Source organism: Rhinopithecus bieti, unplaced genomic scaffold (assembly GCF_001698545.2).
Source record: "Rhinopithecus bieti isolate Rb0 unplaced genomic scaffold, ASM169854v2 scaffold_1618, whole genome shotgun sequence".
Lineage (NCBI taxonomy): Eukaryota > Metazoa > Chordata > Mammalia > Primates > Cercopithecidae > Rhinopithecus > Rhinopithecus bieti.
This window is the reverse complement of record NW_016803937.1, coordinates 2,209,790-2,231,789: the sequence shown is the minus strand read 5'-3', so window position 1 is coordinate 2,231,789 and position 22,000 is coordinate 2,209,790. Positions and strand designations below refer to the sequence as shown.

General features: G+C 45.2%; 1 long non-coding RNA gene across 1 annotated transcript in view; it reads right to left on the bottom strand.

Moving 5' to 3' along the window:
- Positions 1-2,529: 2,529 nt before the first annotated feature.
- LOC108520843 (uncharacterized) overlaps positions 2,530-22,000 on the bottom strand; it is a 90,002-nt gene continuing 70,531 nt past the window's right edge. The window contains exon 5 of the long non-coding RNA XR_001883037.1: positions 2,530-2,584. This is a non-coding gene — a long non-coding RNA (uncharacterized LOC108520843). The remainder of the gene's footprint in view (positions 2,585-22,000) is intronic.

Here is a 22,000-nt window from a genome sequence, read left to right as displayed (position 1 = left end):
CACACTTTGTTATACACCTCCCTTTTGGAGTTTAGGCACAACTGACCAGCATTAACATTAAAATAGAGATCATGAGACAGACAAAACAGATTCTTTGTGGCAATAAGATATCAAATCCCAACATGATTCTGGTATAGCATCACATAACAGATAGCAGAGACTGAAGGAAATCAAAATATTTTGCCCCAAAATATATTTCCTTGACATATTTTGAAAGGCTCCTGCAACCCAGGCATTTGTAGGGAAACTTTTGCATCTGTGGAGAATCTTCATTAATGCAGCCAGATCTTTACTGGATTTAAGAGAGATTAAGTAAAAGTCTAACACCTTTAGCATCTATTCTCTCTGAAGACTGCTACCTAGGAGGCATCATCTACATAACAAGAACCATGGTCTCCACAACACCCCTTACCTTAACTTTCTACTGACTTTAAGTCTTTAGACAAAGCTTAACTCTTTCAACCAACTGCTAATCAGAAAATCTTTGAATCCACCTATGACCTGTAAGCCTCCCTGCTTTGCCATGTTCTACCTTTCTCGGCCAAACCAATGTATACCTTACATATACTGACTTATGTCTTTGCCTGTAACTTCTGTCTCCCTAAAATGTATAAAACTAGGCTGTAACCCGACCGTTTTGGGTACAGTTTCTCAGGACCTACCGAGACCATCCTTCAGGCCATCATCACTCATATTGGCTCAAAATAAACCCCTTATCATATTTTACAAAGTTTGCTTTAAAAAAATTTTTTTGAGACAGGGTCTCACTCCCATTGCCCAGACTGAAGTGCAACGGCATAATCTCAGCTTACTACGGCCTCAACCTCCCAGGCTCAAGCAATCCTCCTCCCTCAGTCTCCTGAGTAGCTGGGACTTCAGGCGTGCACCACCACACCCAGCTAGTTTTTGTATTTTTTGTAGAGATAGGATCTCTCTATGTTGCTCAGGCTGGGTTCAAGCAATCCACCTGCCTCGGCCTCCAAAAGTGCGGGGATGATAGGTATGAGCCACTGCACCTGGCCTGCTTTTTCTTTTTTACTGTCAAAAGCCATGAGGCCACTTGTAAACAATGCCGCATGCCCAGCCAAGCAGAAATGTGAGGTCATTCCACACTTAGATGTTTAGCGTATCTTTACGGGAGTGCCTGCCTGGACAACAGTTCTGGTAGCAGTACTCTCTCCAAGAGAGGAACTCAGGGAGTTAGGATGGGGGTGAGACCCACCTCCTGGCTCCCTTTTCCTTCCTTTCTGTAAATCTTCCTTCCACACATCAGGCAATTCCTACTGACCCCAAAGATGAGGGAAACTGATCCATTAACTGGCTCTAAGGGACATTGCCTAAGAGGAGATACATAGAGAGGACCAGCCTCTGAAAGGGAGACTTCAGACAGGATGACAGTCTGCACATAGGGTGCATTTTAAAGCAAGGAACCATTCACCACTGCCATAAGCCTAGCTAGTCCTCCAACAAAGTTAACCCAGCAAGGCAACTCCTTCAGGCCTTGGGACCAAGTTGGATCCCAGAATGAAAAGTGAAGGTGCGTGTGGAAAATAGGAAAAGAGCCGAGCCCATGCTGCTGCTGGACTGATGGGGTGGGCAGTTCCCTAGGCAAAGGATGGATTTAGATGGAGGTAGCATGAGGCTGGTTTTCTTGGTGTTGGGCCCTGATGTCTAATCCTCATAGCCTTCTGAAATGAACATCCATCCATCCTTAATTCAAAGAGGAGGGAACTAAGACTCAGTTATGGGATTTGCTGGAAGTTTGACAGCTGGTGGTAAGTGGTTGAGTTGGGATTCAACTCTGAATAGTTTCAGGATCACAATGTTCTCCCACCTAAAAGCTACAACCATTTAGAATCAGTATACTTTCATCAAAATTCTGGAAGAACAGTAAGTACCAAGCTCAATGTGCCACTGTGCATTTCAAGAACATAAGAACGTAGCGGGGATTGGACTCACTGGTAAAAGCCATTTCTGAATTTCCCAAGGCAAGTTTCTTTTTCACAAGGCTAATTCCTTTCCCCAAACTTTTCATCAAGATATTTTTCATCCAGCCCTCCTCTTTCAGGAGCAGATCACCAGTTGGGTGTACCCTGGTACAACTTATCTGTAGAGCATATTAGTAATGTGTATAAAGAACCTCAGAAAGGTTTGTACCATTTGACTGAGTGACCTCATAATTTATCATTCAAATAAGGACACCTTCAAAGATAAAAGGGAGCACTATGACGAATGATACCAGGACAACAGGAGAAAACAGAAACTATCCCAGGCAAACCTGTGGTATAGACAGCCTACTTCAGACCAACTAAGCGAACACCCAGGACCCACTCTTAAAAAATCTATTTATCCATCCATCACTCATTCACTCATAAATATTAATTGAGCATCTACTATATGTCAAATCCAATACTTATGTTCATTACTATATTATTTTTAAGAGCAAATAAACTCTTATTTGTAAACAAATGAAACCCACATGTTCAGCAGCAGATACAGTTACAACAGAAATACTTACATTCTGGGGGGTGCAGATGATGGCAGACTATGCAGGCCTTAAAAACCAAATCTTCTCCTAATGAATCTGAAATATAAACAAAATATTAAACGTATGAGACAACCATATATTTGTCATGATCCCAATTTTATAAGAATATGTAAATATGTATATTTATGCATCCACATAGACTCCAATGGCACACAGCACATCCAAGGCACAAAGGGGCCACAGTAGATCTCTCTGGATGACATCTTTATGAGCAACCTTCTATTTTTTTTTCTGTGTATCTTTCTTTCTGAATTTGGCATGAGAAACAGGACACTGAGTGTCTCAGGGAGCATCAAGAGAGCTGCTGGATGCAATGCAAGGAGCAGACTCTTCAACTCAGTCAGCCTTGCGTCTAAATTCTGGCCCCCTCATCTTTGAGCTATTTGACCTTGAGCAAGTGGCTTTGCCCCTCTGAGCCTCTGTTCCCTAACGCACAAAATGGGAAAGGTCATGGTGCTTCCTCAGCAGTCTGCTCAGAGGACTGTGGAGCAACACTGGCCGCTCCTCTCTCCCACCTGCCCTCGTCCTACTGCCGCCATCTTGGCCACCCACTTTCTCAGATCCAGGCTTTTCATCTCGTGGGAGAAGATGCCAAAGCTGAGGGCGTTGATGTCCACAGTTCCTTCAGCGTGAGAACTAGAGGACCTTTTGGTAATTCCAAAAATGATGTCTTCTTGCCAACAATGTTGGGCTCTGGGAGCCCTAATCCTGGGCCCTGCAGGCATTGTTTCTCTTCAGCAGCAGCAATGTCTTAACAGGTGGACTGGACTTCCGGTTCAAATCCCAGATCTTCGAGGGGCTCTCTCTGCGCCCCAAGGTGAATTATTTTACCTCTCTGTGCCTACGGTTCCTCAGATGTAAAATGGAGACAAAATAAAACCTACTTCCTGGGGTAGTTGTGTGGATTTAAAGACTTAAACACATAAACACTAAGAACCACCCCTGGCGTCTAGTAAGTGTTCAGTCAGCATTTGCTGTCTGTGATCAGCGCTTCCTCTGTTCATCCTGGGTGTCTCCACCACCCTCTTCTGAAGGCTAAACAACCCAGCTGTCCACAGGAGGCCTGCAGCAAGCAGATCTACACCATGCTTTTGTGAATCAAAAATGCCCCTTTGCGGCCGGGCACAGTGGCTCACACCTGTAATCCCAGTGCTTTGGGAGGCTGAGATGGGCAGATCACGAGGCCAGGAATTCGAGACCAGCCTGACCAACATGGTGAAACCCCATCTCTACTAAAAATACCAAAATTAGCTAGGCGTGATGATGCGCGCCTGTAATCCCAGCTACTCAGGAGGCTGAGGCAGTAGAATCGCTTGAACCAGGGAGGCGGAGGTTGCAGCGAGCCAAGATCGCACCATTGCACTCCAGCCTGGGTGACAGAGGGAGACCCGGTCTCAAAATAAATAAATAAATAAATAAAATGTTTTTTAAAAGCCCCTTTGCAATATCCACTGTGATTAGAATTGTTTCTTTTTAAAATTGTACTTGGAAATATGCATAACTTAACCACTAGTGACATTTAGTACATTTATAATGTTGTGCAAACATTACCACTATCTAGTTCCAGAACATTTTATCACCCCAAAAGGAAGCCCTGTACCCAATTTATTGATGACTCCCCATTGCTTTCCGCCCAGCCAGCCACTAATCTGCTTTCTGTCTGTGGAGTTGCCTATTCTGGACACTTCATAGACATACAGTCATGCAATTTGTGACCTTTGTGTCTGGCTTTGTCCACTCAGCATCACGTTTTCAGGCTTCATCCAGGTTGTAGCAAGTGTCAGAGCTGCATTCCCTCTTAATGCCTGAGAGTCCATTGGGTGGATGGACCACCTTTGTCTGTCTATTGACGGATGCGTGGGTTGTGTCTGCCTTTTGCCCATTGTCAGTGATACTGCTATGGACATTCATGTGCAAGCTGTTGTTTGCACACCTGTGCTTGGTTCTTTCAGGTACACACCCAGGAGTGAAATCTCTGGGTCCTAGAACTCTTGTATGTCACTTACTACAGAGCTGCCTGGCTGTTTTCCTTGGCCCTGCACCGTGTCTCACTCCCATCAGCAGTGTAGGTGGCTCCAATTCCTCCACATCCAGGGCATCTCTTGGCCATCTTTTCACCTTCAAGTGGGCCTTTGTCAACAGCAGGGCCCAGTCAGCCTCCTGTCCACCCCCAGCCCCTGCAGGTCTTCTGCACTCATGGGAAATAGCAGGGCATTGCCTGGAAGAGCCACAGGAAGGTGAGTGCTGTCTCAGGGTGATGCTGTCTTGTGGCCTGAAGGGTGCTGCCAGTGTGGAAGAAAATGGCAAATCCTATAGCCCAAGCGAGCAGCCAACACAGAAGGGACAAGGGCATATTGACAAGCATCCCTGAGAACACATTTGCTTCTGATTGGGGTGCTCTGGGCAGTGCCCTGTTTGTCTGCACTTGTGATTGCTGGCACATTCTTCTCCTCTCTGATGTCCGAGCACGCACTCTGCCTGCATACCAACCCTACTTGGAAACGGTGGGTTTGATTGACCTCAGCACGGGGTTGTCCTAAACAGCAGCAGCTCGGTTTTACAGTAAAATTCATGAGATGTATGGAAACGGCATCTTCCTCAGAGGCCCCCATGTCAGAAGTGAGTTCTGCAACTCAGGTTTGTGCTGGGACAGACTGTTCCAGGGGATGAAGACCTCAGAGCAGCAGCAGCAGCCACGGGGAGGTTGTTAGTCATGCAGCACCCCAGGTCCCACCCAAACCCCAGATGCAGTGGCAGGGCATACCCTTTCCCCAAATACCCTGGCAGCTGGCTTCCCAGGGCGTCCCTCGGTGCCAGCCCATGCACCAGGCCTCTCCACTGAAGAGGGTCTGGCACGGGGACCCGGGATGGTTGGTGGAGCTGAGCAGAGCGCTTTCGAGGTTCATCCCACCCTCCAGGTCTATCTCACTGGAAGCCTGCCTCTTCCTAAGGCATCTCCAGGTGAGTATCTCCAAGCGAGCAGCCAGTCCTGGAAGCCAGCGTACCACAGTGTCTTGTCCCGGGATTACAACTCCCAGCTGGCTTGGTTGGACTCAGTGCCAGACATTGTTGCAGGCAGGGCCATTATTCATGGGTGTCCGTGGCAGAGGATATTGTGTTCAGGCTTCATTTCAAGGCCCAGGGCGCAGGTTTTATTTTGCCCTGGGGCTGCCTGGCTGTCTAAGGTTGCAGGTAGTGACTGGTATTCTCTGCTTCTCACCAGGACCCTCTTGGAAACTAACCAGATGTTTAAGGAGGCTGCTCATTCTGCCTGAAAAATAACAATTAGGCACTCAGCAGGAACAATGGGCACTTGGAAACACTCTGACTGCGAGGTGGCAAAGAGCAAACAGAACTCACCAGTAAACCTCACCAGAAGCAGGGAAAAAACGAAAGAAAAGAATGCCCTGCAGATGGTTGTGAAGCTGCAGGAGCTCTCGGTGGAGGAGGAAGTCAGCCTGTGTGTCTGTGCAGCCTGTTTACGAGAGGAACCTGCACACGAGCTCATTTATAGGCCCCTGGAGGATACTTGCCGAAACTTGGGGTTGTTTGTTTATTTCCCCCAGCTAATTTTCATATGTGCCTTATGAGTGGAAAATATGAAAATGGTTCATTTGCTGGTGGGGATAGTACCCTTGAACGTGAAAGCCGGGAGACTCCTAAGAGATTGACTCATCCCATTTTCCCCAACTAGAGACTGAGTAGTGCTGTGCCCACTCCACACCTGCAAATCGCATCTATGCTTATTTACCGGGTGTTTTCTTTACCTTTTGAAAAGATTTTATTCTGGAAGATGTCAAGCCCACAGGAAAGTTGTAAGGGAACAACCATATGCCTTTCCCATAGAGCCGCCCAGTAACATTTTGCTGGAATAGTGCTGTTACCAGAAAGGGGTCTCGATTCAGACCCCAAGAGAGGGTTCTTGGATCTCGTGCAAGAAAGAACTGGAGCTGAATTCATAGAGTAAAGTGAAAGCAAGTTTATGAAGAAAGTAAAGGAATCAAGAATGGCTACTCCATAGGCAGAGCACCCCGAGGGCTGCTGGTTGCCCATTTTCACGGTTATTTCTTGATGATATATTAAACAAGGGGTGGATTATTCATGCCTCCTCTTTTTAGACCATACAGGGTATCTTCCTGACATTGCCAGGGCATTTGTAAACTGTCATGGAGCTGGCTGGAGTGTAGCAGTGCGGACGACCAGAGGTCATGCTCATCGCCATCCTGGTGGGTTTTGGCTGGCTTCTTTATTGCAGCCTGTTTTATCAGCAAGGTCTTTATGACCTGTATCTTGTGCCATCCTCCTGTCTCATCCTATGTCTAAGAACGCCTTAACCTCCTGGGAATGCAGCCCAGTAGGTCTCAGCCTTATTTTACCCAGCTCCTACTCAAGATGGAGTTACTCTGGTTCCAACGCCTCTGACAGTGCTCTCTCTCTCTCTCTCTCTCTCCCTGTCTCTCTCTCCTCTCTCTCCACATACACACACACACACACACACACACACAATTATTATTATTGCTGAACCATTTTTGAGTACTTTTAGACACAAGTACCCCTATCAAATGTGTACTTCAATATACATCTTCTAAAAACAGTAGCATCCTCTGAAAGAACTACAATACAATTGTGAAATTTAGGAACGTTATCACTAATAATCTGCTATGCTTTCGTACACAGTTCATATTCAATTTTCCCCAGTCATCTCAATGATGTCCTTCATAGCAACATTTTCCAGTGGGAGATAATGTGTTGCATTTAATTGTCTCATCTCTTTAATCTCCTTTAATCAGAGACATTCCTCAGTCCTTTGCTGTTTCTCACATCATTGGCATTTTTGGAGTCACTTACTTTATAAAGTGTCTCTAATTTGGGTTATTCTGCTTTTTCCTTGTGATGAGACTCTGGCTATCATTTGCAGCAGGAACACCCCACAAGTGGAGGCGTTCCCTTCTCAGTGCCCCATATCAGAGGCACACGATGCTATTTGTTCCATTAACAGTGATGTGGATTTTGATCGCTTAGCTACAGTGTGGGGTCCCCCAGGGTTCTTCTCTTTCCTTTGTAATTAATCATTAATTTGTAGGGACATACACAGAGAGGTGTAACTGTCCAGTTCCCAGTACATTTTTACCCATGGTTTAACATCCGTCTACAATTTCTATCTATCTGCATCAACTTAGTGTTTTCTCCAAATACACTTTTTTTTTCTTAATTATTTTAAATGGTAATGACATACTCCACCATAAATGAACTGCTACTATCATTTTTTCCTAAAAAGAAGATAAGCATACAAATAAATATAATGAGAAAATGTTAGCTACAATTCCTTCTCATGGCTCTGAGCCGAGGCTTCCTCTCTGTTAAACAGGAGAAATGATCATGCCTTTGAGAGTGGTTATGGCTTTGCCAGCCCCTTGCAGGTACCTTCTCCATGTTACCTTTGTGACTAACCCCTGTAAATGGGCGCTTCGGAGCCCCAGTGGGTAAACGTGAGGACTGAGAACTCTGCCTTCCAATCCCAAAGACACCGCTGAGGTGCATTTCCCTCGGTGAATAGCGATGCCCAATCACGCGGTGGTAAGAGGGGTTATTCAGCAGGAACACCTGGGAGGGATTTTGTGAGAATGGGTTTGTGCCAAACTCCCTGCTTTTTGTCTTAAGTTCCATCTACTTCAAAATCCCTTTTGCTTCCAAATTGGGCAACCCTGAGAAACAGCTTCATAATCCCAAACCATCTCTTGCTGCATAATGTATGTTAGGAGGACTGGATTCCAGCTGATGCCAGCTACAGGGCAAACACACTGAACTTCTGTAGCCCATGCCAGCTTCAGTTTGGATGAAAACTGGGCTTGATTTTCATTTTTATCAACCTATTTTACTCCTCGGCATAACCTAGACCCTGTAACTTGTCTATTTTCCATCTTCAGTGGCTTCATGCGCATCAACATGATAACCCTGGGATCTGGGGAGTGAGAGAACTGCTGTGTTTCGCTCCTAAGACAGTCTGAGGGGAAACCCCACGCTCTCCAGGGCAGGGCCAGGGCATAGGCAGGCGGAGGTACCAACCCCACTCTGCCTTTTGCTCACTCTGTGTACTTGGTAGATATTTGTTGAATTTCATACTTCAAAGTAATTAAAGTTTACATAAGTATCTTCAATCTTCTACTGCAATAATAATTCTTAAAACATTTCTTAAAATGTTGAGATCGTTATAGATTCACATGCAGTTGTAACAAATAATATAGAGAGGTCCCAGGTACCCTTCACCCAGTTTGCCCCAATGGTTACATCTCACAAAACTATATAGTACAATGTCACACCCAGGATATTGACTCGTGTGTGTGTGTGTGTGTGCGCGTGCACACATGCATGAGCTATTTTCAGTGAGGTGAAATTAACATAACATAAAAGTAACCATTTTAAAGTGAACAATTCAGCCTGAGTGCGGTGGCTCACACCTGTAATCCCAGAACTTTGGGAGGCCAAGGTACGTGGATGACCTCAGGTCAAGGAGTTAGAGACCAGCCAATGCAACATGACGAAACCCTGTCTCTACTAAAAATACAAAAATTAGCCAGGCATGGTGGTGCACACCTGTAATCCCAGCTACTCAGAAGGCTGAAGCAGAAGAATCACTTGAACCCAGGAGGCAGAGGTTGCAATGAGCCCAGATCATGCTACTGCTCTCCAGCCTGGGTGACAGGGTGAGACTCTGTCTAAAAGAATAACAATCATAATAATTATAATGAAGTGAACGATTCAATGTCACTTTGTTCATTCACACTGTTGTACAGCCCTCATCTCTGTCTAGTTCTAAAGCATTTGAATCACCTCAAAAGGAAACCACCATTAAGCAAAAGCTTCCTATTTCCTCCCCCATTGGCAACCAGCAGCCTGTGTTCTGTCTCTGTAGATTTGCCCATTCTAAACATTTCCTTTAAATAGAACCAGGCAGTGGGTGACTGTGTGTATCTGGCTGCTTTTGCTCAGCATGATGTTTGTGAGGCTCATCTATGTTGTAGCAAGTGTCACTACTTCATTCCTTTTCATGGCAGAATAATATTCCATCGTGCTCACAGATGCAATGACACTCTGACTTTTGTTGCATACTTTTCCCTCAGTAGGGTTAGTACTGGGATCTACACCAGCGATAGCTGCATGATCTTGGGCCAATAATTTCCCTGGAGAGGTCCAGCATTATTTCACCCAACAGATGCTTATTCAGCACCTGCCATGTGTCAGGTGCTAATCTTGGGGCTACGAATACAGCAGTGCACTGGACAAAGTCCTAGACATGTAGGACTTGCCAACTAGTGGGGCAGGGGAGACTGGGAAAAAGAAACAAATATTGGTGATGTCACCTCATGGTGTGCTTTTTAAAATCAGAGCAGGGCTGAAGACTGTGGAACACTGGAGGTGACATCTTGTATGGGCAGGGAGGGCCACAGTCCTAAAGCGCTCAGAGCAAATATCTTGAGGAAGGGAGAAAGTCCCAAGACACCTGGAAGAAAGACATCCAGGCAGAAGGAATAGCACGTGCAAAAGGCCAGGGAGGGGACACGCATGGTGGGTGTGAGGAAGGAGCCCAGAGTGGCTGGAGTTGGATGGGGGGCTCTAGAGGGGAAGTCCTAGGAGGTAAAAGTAGGATAGGGGAGCCCAGATCATGGTAAGCGGCTGTGTGTCCTGCTGTGTAGTGAAGACCAAGCCATTCGGAGGGAGAGAGACCTGGATTCCAGAAGAAGACAGACCTGGGTTCTAGATGGAGACAGGTATAGATTCACCCCAGCTCCATATCTGAGCTGTGTTCTGAAGCATGGGTAGGAACCAGTCAGGTGCATGCTCTGCGCAGAAGGAACTGCCTATGCAAAGACCGGGGTGTGGATCGCTCAGGAAAATTGCAAGTGATTCCGTGTGGCTGGTATTCAGAGTCACATGCTGAGGGCATTCATCAATTAAGCAGGACCCAGATTAGAAAGGGCCTTGGGTTAGGCTGCCTCCCCATCCCACATGGCAACGAGCATTTCAAATATGCTATTAACTGGAAAGAAGGGACAAACTCAAGAAATCCTCAAAGCATTACCTCCCTGTAGTGTCTGGAGGAAAAACTGCCATCATAAAGCTAATGGGGGAGCTCAGCCCCTCCCTCACACCCAAAGGAGGAGGTCTGACAGCTTGTAAAAGCCCCAGCACAAAGGATTAATGGGCCAAGGAGTGACCTCTGCTACTGAAGCCTTTTGTTTTCCTGATGGTCACTGCCCCCTCCCTCCGGGGCTACAAACAAAACAGCATTTGCTGGGAGCTTTTCATGTCCCCGCACCTGTTTTTTGCATTTGCTCTTCCAGCTCTGCTCCCCAACCTTCTCCCCAGCACAGCGCAGTGACAGCAGGTCCCCTTCCCTTCAGCTGCCCGTCATGGATCCGTGCCATGGGAAGCACAGCAGGAGAAGGAGGTAGCTTGGGTAGTAAAGCTCTCACCTTTTCCTAGCGCCGTTATGTTCTTTACCATTTGTAGACATCCGAATAATGGCCCCTAAGATGTCTATGCCCTAAGCACTGGCCCCAGGCAAGAAAGCACACTGGGAGGTGGGTAGGAAAGACAACTGGAGAAGCCTGAACCTACTCTTAGATTTTTAAGAGCAAAACATGTGCAACTGTGGGTGCCTGAACAATTAGTAGAAATCCATTCCTTGCAACATGGCTTGTATGGAATAAACACGATGCCAGGAAAGGAATCCACCCCACACAGGCTCCAGAGCGTGTCTGCAGCCCACCTCCCCAACCCCCATGCTCTCTGAGATGACCCCTGGCTGCCACTGAATGCTGCACACTGCAAAGGAAGAAGCCAGTTTGAGAGCCACCATTCTAGAACACAGTGATGACTGCATTTGAGAGCCTAAAGGGGGTGCATCGTGGAGGACAAGCAGGAGGGCAAGAAGGGTGAATTCCAATTCCAGCACGCAGTGAGCGCTCACACTACAGCACAGTGAAGGGAGCCCAGAGACACAGTGTGTGTTCTAATCACAGACAGACTAGCAAATTTTCCTTTCCAAGTTCACGTGTATTTATTCTTTCAGATTTATTTAGCACTTAGAAGGAAAAGCATTTATTAAGGAGATACCCACCATGCAGCAACCTCTTAGAACGTCCTAGATTTCACTTCATGGTCACACCAGTGTGCTAGGTGGGTGTTGTTAAGGGAAGGATCAGCCCCACGTCACACATAGATGAGGACTCTCAGGCTGGTGGAGCTAAAAGGCTTGCCAAGTTACTCACCATTAGGTGGTGAAGCCGAGACTCAGCCTAGCGTTTCTGACCCTGCAGGGCTCACACACCACGGCGGGGGACAGGGAGGGCTGCAATTCCCACTGATGGGCAGAGGTGGCCCAGGAGGAAGCGGGGAGCCCTGCAGTGCAGCGGTCCATATTTATTTGTGACTGGGGTCTTGTTTTTGTTTATTTGTTTGTGAATGCACCTCCCCTCCCAGTACACAAGCCTCTGCAGAGGTGGCGATTTTTCCTAGAGAAGTGTATACAGAGCAGCGTGTGCCTCAGCAAAGCTCTGCCAGGGAGAGCCACAGGCCTTGGGGTGGCTCCAGACATCCCCCTTCCTCACCTGTTCCAGAGCCTTGGGAGTCCTCTGGGGTTCAGCCTAGCATCACCTCTACCTTAACAGTCAGAACGGATTGCACAGTCTCTGCTGACCTGGCCCACATCCACCAAAATGGTTGGGCTCTCAGGCACTTTGCACATGACTGTAGTTGGGGCAGGGGGTGTTTAAGGTAGACCCGGCAGATCTACCAACACCAGACCCCACTGCTTCCCTTGGGGCTCAAGCAGGGAGCATGGCATACAGTAAACACAATTCCACCCTGGTAGCTGGTGCCACGAACTTTCAAGTCAGATAGACTTGAGTTCAAGTCTCAGCTCTGTCACTCACTAGCTGTGTGACCTTAGACAAGTTATCTATCCTCTCGGAGGCTTTGAGTGTTAAAGGAGCAACTACAAAGGTTTCTGAGACAGATTAAGTGGAGTAACACATGGAAAAAGTTTGGGAGAGTAACTAAGACATAGTAAGCCCTCAATCAATGGCAACTACTATGACAGCCGTCATAACCATAGCAGGAGAAAGCTGCACTGAAAAGGAACTATTATGCTTCAGTCATAATTGTATATACATACACATTGTATCTATGTATTCATATATACATAGATGTATATTCTATGTAGATACAATATGAATATACATTGATGTATATTCATATACACATCATTAAATCCAAGCTATAAATTGTATATATGTTCAAACATACATTGTATCACTGAAACCCCCAGCTACCCTAGGACCTAGGAAGTAGTTTTCATATATATATATTGTATACCTATTTCATATGTACATTGTATCACCGAACCCCCAGCTACCCTAAGATCTAGGAAGTAATTTTCATATATAAACAGTGTGTAACTATTTCATTTGTACATTGTATTACTGAACAACCTCCCTTCCCCTCAGCTATTGCATGATCTAGGAAGTGCATTTTCCTGGATCCCATCTTATAGATAAGGAAATGGAGGCTCAGAGAGCTTAAGCAAGTTCCACAAAGTGAAATACTGGGACTCACATACAGATGCATCTTCAAAATCCTGCTGTCCCCCGCCCCCACCCACAGCCCCATAGCTGACCACCTTCACTCCATCCTCCAGACACCCCCCGCCCACCTCAGGAAGAGGCAGTCAGGGCACCTAAAACATGGCCCCCATCCAATCAGCCATCAGCAAAAGGCACTGGGAAACCGTCAGCAGTTATTAACTTTTGAAGGGATCCTGGGGCCTTTTCAAATTCTTCTGAAAGATGCGGACTCTCGGCCCAGAAACGCTCACTCCAAGTTGCATCACATTTTGTAGAAGCCCATCCACATGTCCCTAGGGCCCTTCAAGTCATGACGTTCCATTTCATTCCTCAGAAAGCAAACACACAAAAATCTATTGGATTGAAATCTCATGGTGACTCATTCATTCATTCAACAAATCCCAAGGAGAAAAAACTGTATTTGAAAGAAACTTTGTGAACTCTGCAGAATGAGCAGCACCACTAGTCTCTTAGGCCAGTGAGTTAGAAAACAAAGAAGAAAGGAAAGTGGATTGAGAAGGCGGCATTGGTACATACAGTGGTTATAATCCATGCCAGTTCCTCCAACTGGAGTACTAATTGGAAAAGGAATTAAAATGTAGGTACAATTCCTGGAAACCCTTAAAAACAAGATATTTGCTGATAAAGTAGAATGAACAGGCCAACTTTTGATTATTTGCACTCATGGAAAGGGACAGGGTGTGACCCCCAGATCACTGAAGGACAACATTTGGCCTTGAGATCCTACAGAAATGAAAGTAACACAGCCGGTACACTGGCAAATGGTTTCTTCCTTCTGTTTTCCTTTTGTTTTGGGGCATAACAAAAATGAACCAATCCACAAGGCATTGGAATCTTCTTCCTGTTTCCTTGGGCGAAATCCCAAGCAGGGAGTGGGTGCCTGTCACAAGTGGCCCTTAGAAGTCATTGCCTAGTAATGAGTTTTGCTTCTCCTCCTATTAAGAAAGAATCCCTTTCCCTCCACGTGATCCTGAGAATGTTTACAATCATTGTGATGATGGCTTCCCATGGCATTTAGGATAAAACTCAAAGTCCTTCTCCTGGGCTGCTGGGCATTCCAACAGTTCTCCTAGTGGGGGCCAACTGAAACATCAACCAAGACTCAAATGCAAGGGACATACGTCCTTTGTTTTCTAAATCTACCAAAATAATTTATTTTCCCCAAACCATTACTTAAAAACAAATCGGCAGGCCAGGCATGATGGCTCACACCTGTAATCCCAGCACTTTGGGAGGCCGAGGCGGGCAGATCACTTGAAGTCAGGAGTCCGAGACCAGCCTGACCAATGTGGTGAAACCCTGTCTCTACTCAAATACAAAAATTAGCTGGACGTGGTGGCGCGCGCCTGTCATCCCAACTACTCAGCAGGCTGAAGCAGGAGAATCGCTGGAACCTGGGGGTGGAGGTTGCAGTGAGCTGAAATGGCACCACTGCACTCCAGTCTAGGCGACAGAGCAAGACTCTCTCTCAAAAAAAAAAAAAATGGCAATGTAGTTTATGCTTTATGTTTTGTCTTCATTTTTAAAATTCATTCTGAAACATAACACACAATACAATTGTGTGCCCTTTCCTATTTGTTTGTTTTAGTGTCCAGTTTTCACTCATACATAAATTTGTGTAAGCAGCCTCGCAGTCAGAACACAGAATAGTTTCATCACCAAAAAGCATTTCCCATCCTGAAGTTGTGTAGTCACACCCACCCCTGACCACCACAACCATTTCCTCCATCCCAGTACTGTTGCCTTTTCCAGAATCTCATGTCAATGGAATAATGGAGGACGTAGTCTTTGAGATAGCTTTCTTTCAGGCAATCTAGCGTATCTGAAATTCAGCCATGTTATGTGTATCAATAGTTCATCCCTTTTCATTGGCAAGTGGTCCCCCACTAGAAGGATGTGCCCACCCATATCTTCATCCATTTACCACTGAAGAACTTGCAGCTGATTCTACCATCTGGTGCTGATGAATAAGTTACTGTGAACATCCACGGACCCTTTTTGTTTGTTTTTTGCTTTTCTGAGACGGAGTCTCGCTCAGTCACCCAGGCTGGAGTGCAGTGGCGCGATCTCGGCTCACTGCAAGCTCCACCTCCTGGGTTCACGCCATTCTCCTGCCTCAGCCTCTCCAGTAGCTGGGACTATAGGCAAACGCCACCAAACCCAGCTAATTTTTTGTATTTTTAGTAGAAACGGGGTTTCACCGTGTTAGCCAGGATGGTCTCAATCTCCTGACCTCGTGATACGCCCGCCTCAGCCTCCCAAAGTGCTGGGACTACAGGCATGAGTCACTGCGCCCGGCCTTTTTTCTTTTTCTTTAGAGATGAGGGTCTCAGTTGCCCAGGCTAGAGTGCAGTGCTGCAATCACAGCTCACTGCCACCTGGAATTTCTGGGCTCAACTGATTCTCCTGCCTCAACCTTCCAAGTAGCCGAAATTACAGGCACACACTGCCATGCCTGGCTAATTTTTAAAATTGTTTCGTAGAGATAGGGTCTTGCCATCTTGCCCAGGCTGGTCTTGAACTCCTGGCCTCAAGTGATCCTCCCACCTCGGCCTCTCCAGGTGCTGGGATTACAGGTGTGGGCCACTGCACCTGGCCCATGGACACATTTTTGAGTACTCTCTTGAGTAGACACTGAGGAGTACATTTGCTGGGTCATAGAGCAAATGCTTGTTTGATGTTGTAAGGAACTGTCCATCTCTTCTCTCAAGTCGCTGGACCAATTCACATTTCCAGCAGTAATGGAGGAGAGTCCCAGGGCTCAACAGCCTTGCCAGCATTTGATGCTTTCAGTTTACGTTTTTTATTTTAGCCATTCCAATGAGTATGTAGAAGTGTCTCATTATAGCTTTAATTTCCATGTCCCTAATGGCTAATGATGTTGAGCATATTTTAATGTGCTTATTTGTCATTCATATCCTCTTTGATAAAGAGTCTATTCAAATCTTTTATTCATTTTTTTAGGTATAATTCCCTAGCCATACACCTATTACATACCCACAAAATAAAATAAAAAAAATTTTAATATGCTCAAAAGAAAAAAAAATTCCATGCCATAAAATTCATCCTTTTAAAGTGTACATTATAGTACTTTCATTATATTTATAGTTGTGAGGGCATCACTGCAACCTAATTCCAGAAACATTTAATCCCTCCAGAAACTCCACACCCACTGGCAATCACTCCTCATTCTCCCATGACCACCCCAGCCGCGACCCTGGCAACCACGCCCACAACCACCCCAGCCCCGCCCCTGGCAACCACGCACCTGCTTTCTGCCTCTAGGGATTTGGACATTTCATACAAACAGAATCATAGAATACGTGGCCTTTGTGACTGGCTTCTTCCACATAGCATGTTTTCCAGGTTCATCCATGTTGTGGCACGTATCAGTACTTCACTTATTTTTATTGCTGAATCATATTCCATTGTATGGATAAATCATATTTTGTTTACTCATTTATCAACTGATAAACACCGGGTTGTTACTACTTGCTTCTAAAAACATTTGTGAACCTGTTTCTGTAGGGACATATGTTTTTGCTTTTTACAGACAGGGTCTTGCTCTGTCACCCACCCAGGCTGGAGTACTGTAGCATGATCACAGCTCACTGCAGTGTCCAACTCCTGGGCTCACTCAAGTGATCCTCTCACCTCAGCCTTCCAAGTATCTGGGACTACAGTTGCACACCACCATGCCCAGCTAATTAAAAAAAAAAAAAAAATGTTTAGAGACAGGGTATCACTACATTGCCCAGGTTGGTCTCAAATTCCTGGCCTCAAGCAATCCTCCTGCCTTGGCCTCTAAAGTGCTGACATTACAGACATGAGCCACTGCATCCAACCTTTGTGGACATAATTTCAACGGTCTCGAGTATATACATAGAGTAGAACTGCCGGATCATACGATCACTCTGTATTTAACTCATTGAGGAATGGCCTAACCACTTTCCAAAGTAGCTACAGCATTTTATATTCCCACCACCAACATGTGAGGGTTTCAATTTTTCTGTATATTCACCAACACCTGTTTTGTTTGACTTTTCCTTATGGACACCTTAGTGGATATAAAAATGTTATCTTGTTGTTTTGAGTTGCATTTTCCTAATATTTAATGCTGTAGAGCATCTTTTCATGTGCTTATTGGCCCCCTGTATATCTGCTTTGGAAAAATGTCTATTTGGGTCCTTTGTCCACATTTTAATTAGGCTATTTGTCTTTATATTATCTTTATATTTGTCTTTATATGTTTGCCAAATATATCTTTCTATATTCTGTATACTAGGCTCTTATTAGACATATGCACCAAAAACATTTTCTCCCCTTCTATGGATTCTCTTCTAACTGTCTTAAGTATGTTCTTTGAAGCATATTTTTAAAAAATTCTGATTAAGAATAACTTATTAGTTGAGGAGGGTGTGCTTATTTTATGTCCTTTTTTTAAAAAAATGACTTAATTCAAGGTTGTAAAGATTTTCACTGATGTTTTTTCTAGAATTTTTATAGTTTCAGCTCTTGTATTTCAGTCTTTTAACAATTTGAGTTTTTTTTTATTATTATTATACTTTAAGTTCTAGGGTACACGTGCACAACATGCAGGTTTGTTACATATGTATACATGTGCCAGGTTGGTGTGCTGCACCCATTAACTCGTCATTTACATTAGGTATATCTCCTAATGCCATCCCTCCCCCTCCTCCCACCCCACGACAGGCCCCGGTGTGTGATGTTCCCTTTCCTGTGTCCAAGTGTTCTCATTGTTCAATTCCCACCTGTGAGAACAGTGAGAACATGCGGTGTTTGGTTTTTTGTCCCTGCGATAGTTTGCTGAGAATGATGGTTTCCAGCTTCATCCATGTCCCTACAAAGGACACGAACCATTTGAGTTTATTTTTTATGTGGTGTAGGGTAACAGAGTCCAACTTCGCTCTTTTGCATGTGGGTACGTAGTTGTCCCAGCACCATTTGTTATTCTTTCCCCATTGTTAAAAAGCAATTGCCAGTAAATGTATTTCATTCCATGGAATTTATTAAACACATTCTATCTGTTCCATTGACCCATATGTCTCCCCTCATGCCAGTGCCACGCAGTCTTGATTCCTGTAGCTTTGTAGCGGGCTTTGAATTAGAATGGTGAATCTTCCAACTTTGATCTTCTTTTACAAGACTTTTTATTTTCCCCCTTTTTTGAGACAGTGTCTCACTCTATCACCCAGACTGGAGCACAGTGGCACGATCTCAGCTCACTGCAACCTCCGCCTCCCAGGCTCAAGCAATTCTCTGCCTCAGCTTCCCGAGTAGCTAGGATTACAGGCACGCACCACTATCACCTGGCTAATTTTGTATATTTAATAGAGATGGGCTTTCTCCATGTTGGCCAGGCTGATCTTGTACTCCTGACCTCAAGTGATCCAGCCTCCTTGGCCTCCCAAGGTACTTAGATTACAGGCGTGAGCCACCACACCCGGCCACAAGACTTTTTTGACTATTCTGGGTGACTTGTATTTCTATATGATTTTAGAATCACCATATCAATTTCTACAAAACACCCAGCTGGGATTTTCACAGTAATTACATTAAATCTGCACCAATTTGAGAGGTATTGCAGTCATAAACAATACTAAGTCTTTCCACCTATGAACACAGGATGTGTTTCCACTTCTTTAGGTATTTTTAATATCTTTCAACAATGTTTTGTATTTTTCAGAGTAGACATTTTACATTTCTTTAGCTAACTTTATTCTTAAGTAGTCTTTTTGATGCGATTGTCAGTGGAATAATTTTCTTAGTTTCATTATCAGGTTGCTCATAGCTAGTGTATAAAAGTATAATTGATTTCCCTATGTTGATATCATCTTATTATGGCTGAGCTCAAGACCAAGGGAAGCTGGGTTCCTGAATCGCCATCTGGAAAAATGCCTGCCAAACACATACAGTCAAGCATCCTATGCACAAGAAATAAACTCTTGTGTTAGGCACTGTGATTCGGGTTTATCTGCATAGCAGCTGCCATCCCCTTAACTAATACAATGTCCAACTTAAATGCCACTTCCTTTCTTGATCACTCTCTCCCTAAATTAGGAGCCCTCCCTTGATTCTTTCTTCTTGTTTTCTTCTTAGACTTATTAAAACTTGTAATTCTTTAGCTACTTGTGTCATTCCTATAATGTCTTCTTCTAAAGACAGAGACGATGTCAACCTCCTTCATCGCCCTATCGCCTGCTTTATACAGTATCTAAACATTAGGCAGGTGCGCAGTAAATGCTTACTGAGTACACGAACACATTTTTCTCTTTTTGCTTGGCTTCTGCTGCCATGTTTTGAGCTCTTACTTCATGCTAGGCAATGGCTCAGGGCTTCATGTGCATCGCATCTTATTCAACCCTCTTGGCAGCCTTCTGAGAGAGATATTAGTGTTCCCAACCCACAATCCAGGAATGGGGGCACCAGAGAAGTGAGATCGCCTCCCTTCTGGTACTTAGCTATTATAATAAGCGATAGAGTCAGAATTTAAACAAAAAATTGAATGCATTCTTCCACAAGACATCCTCTCAGTCACTCTGCAATTAAACTTCTTGGCCGTTTCCATAAGAAGATCCACTTCTGTGGACAGCTCTTTGGCTACTCCAAGTCTGTCCACGCAATGAGTGCAGATCTGAGAGTCTGGGGTCCTCATAGGTGCTGAGGTCCCAGCTAGAGACCTTCCAGTGGAAAATATGGTGGCTGGAGAGTAGAGGGGTTGCCAGAGCACACTGAGGAGCTTTTCTCTCTTTGCTTCCCCTTTGAATCTCTTGGTTTAGCTTACATATGCGGAAACTGAGGCTCAAAGACGCTAAATAACATACCATAGGTCACACAGCTAGTACATGGCATAGCTTGGGCTAGAACCCAGGTCGAATTTAACTTCCCTCTCCTGTCCCCACGATCCTGCATAAACAGGTGTGCCTGGGTCGGATGTGTCACTTAGAGGTAGAGGAACAGCCACACTCAGAACGTCCTCAGAGGATTTGTTGGCTGCCAGACTGGAATATGCCTTTTGCAAATATATTTTTAAAGTTTTGCACAAGATCAGAATATGAAACACTCATATATAAATATCTCCCTCTCTGCTCTGTTTCCAATGCCACATTCACCCTGATGTATGGAAGCATTTCTTTGCAATAAGATATGCTGGAAAGTTTGAGCTTGGCTCAAGAAGAAGTGGAGTATGTTAATTTCAAGGCAAATTAATTAAAATGCAATTCAAGCTCTTTGGAAATAACACAGAAACAGTTTTCAATGCTTGGTGTTTATCCAGACAGAAACAGACCCTTGTGCCTTTGGCCAGCATGGAGACAACCTCACTTTGTCTCATTTTCGTCTTAGACTTTTGATTTCATCCTTCAAGGATCTCAGCTCTGAGTATCATCTAGCAATTTTGTCATTAGCATTTCAGTCTTTTCACCTTTTCAATATTAAACATAGGGACTACTGAGTCAGGTGGCATTTTAATCAGGGTCCCAGCAAGAATAAGATGGCATACATTAAAAGAAGGTAATTTGAAGAAAGTTTAACAAAGGGAATTCCAAAGGTGTAGGCAGAATTCAAGGAAGCCAACAAGGGATAATGCAGAACCCCCAGGTAGTATCACAGGGGGTGCAGATCTACAGGGGGATGGCAGGGGTGACAGGTGCGAGAATCCAGAGAAGGAAGCTACAGAATGAGGGTTATGTGACAGGAGCTATGGCCTTGGGCAGAGGTGCTAGGCAGAAACGAGGCTGAGGGAACAATGCCCCGATCTCATTTCTGCCACCCTCTGATCCTCTGCCATGCCTCCCACTGGCCAAACCCAAGCAGAAAGTGGCAAATAGGGAAGTCACCAATGCAGCCTGTGCAAGGCAGCCTCCTGGGGCACAGGACAGGGTGAGAAGGTGGAAATTGATCCAAAGGGCCCATGGAGGACATCCAAAACAGGTGGCCTCATCTTTGTTGCTTTCTAGATGTGTATCCTCAACACAGGACTTAACCTCTGTGACTCAGTCTTCTCTTCCGGCAAATGAAGATCACAATGGCCCTGGCACTAGAAACTTTGCTGTGAGGATGGACAGAGCAGCCATTCAGCCATTCATGGCTGCTGCCAATATCCCCCCGGTCATTCACAGGACTCCATGGGCTGGGAGCATCAAAGTCTCAGTTACTGAAAAAGAGCTCACGTCTCAGCCACTTCTTCCCATGTCCGCCTGAAAACACCTTGAGATTTCAAAACCACATACCCCATACATCACAGGATGACAAAAACCATGACAACGACATAAATAATATAACGACCCACAATTATTACAGGAGTTAAATGAGTTGATGGTGCATATTGAGCACTTGGAACAGCATGTGAACCAAAGTAAATGTGGTAGACTGAAAAACATGGCCCCGAGTTTTCACAGCCTTAGAAATGAGATGTTGCATCTCCTCCCAGGAAGTTACAGGTAAATTCTATTCCCCCCACCCCCCCGCCCCTTGCATCTGAGCTAGTCTTTGGCTGCTTTAACCAAATAGAAAGTAGCAGAAGTGACGGTGCAACAGACTTGAATCCAGGCCTCAAAAGGCCTTGTTCCCTCTCTCTAGAACTCTGCACCTACAAGTGGGCAGCCCAGATAGCCTGCTGCAGGAGGAGAGGCCATGCAAAGCACAGGTGAGCTGTCCATGCTCAGGCCTCTCCCACCCAGACCAACCAGCCCCACGCAATCCAGAAGACAACCACAGACGCCAGAAGAACCACCCAGATAGTCCCAGCACAAACTGCTGTAAAATTATGAATTAAACAAAGGTA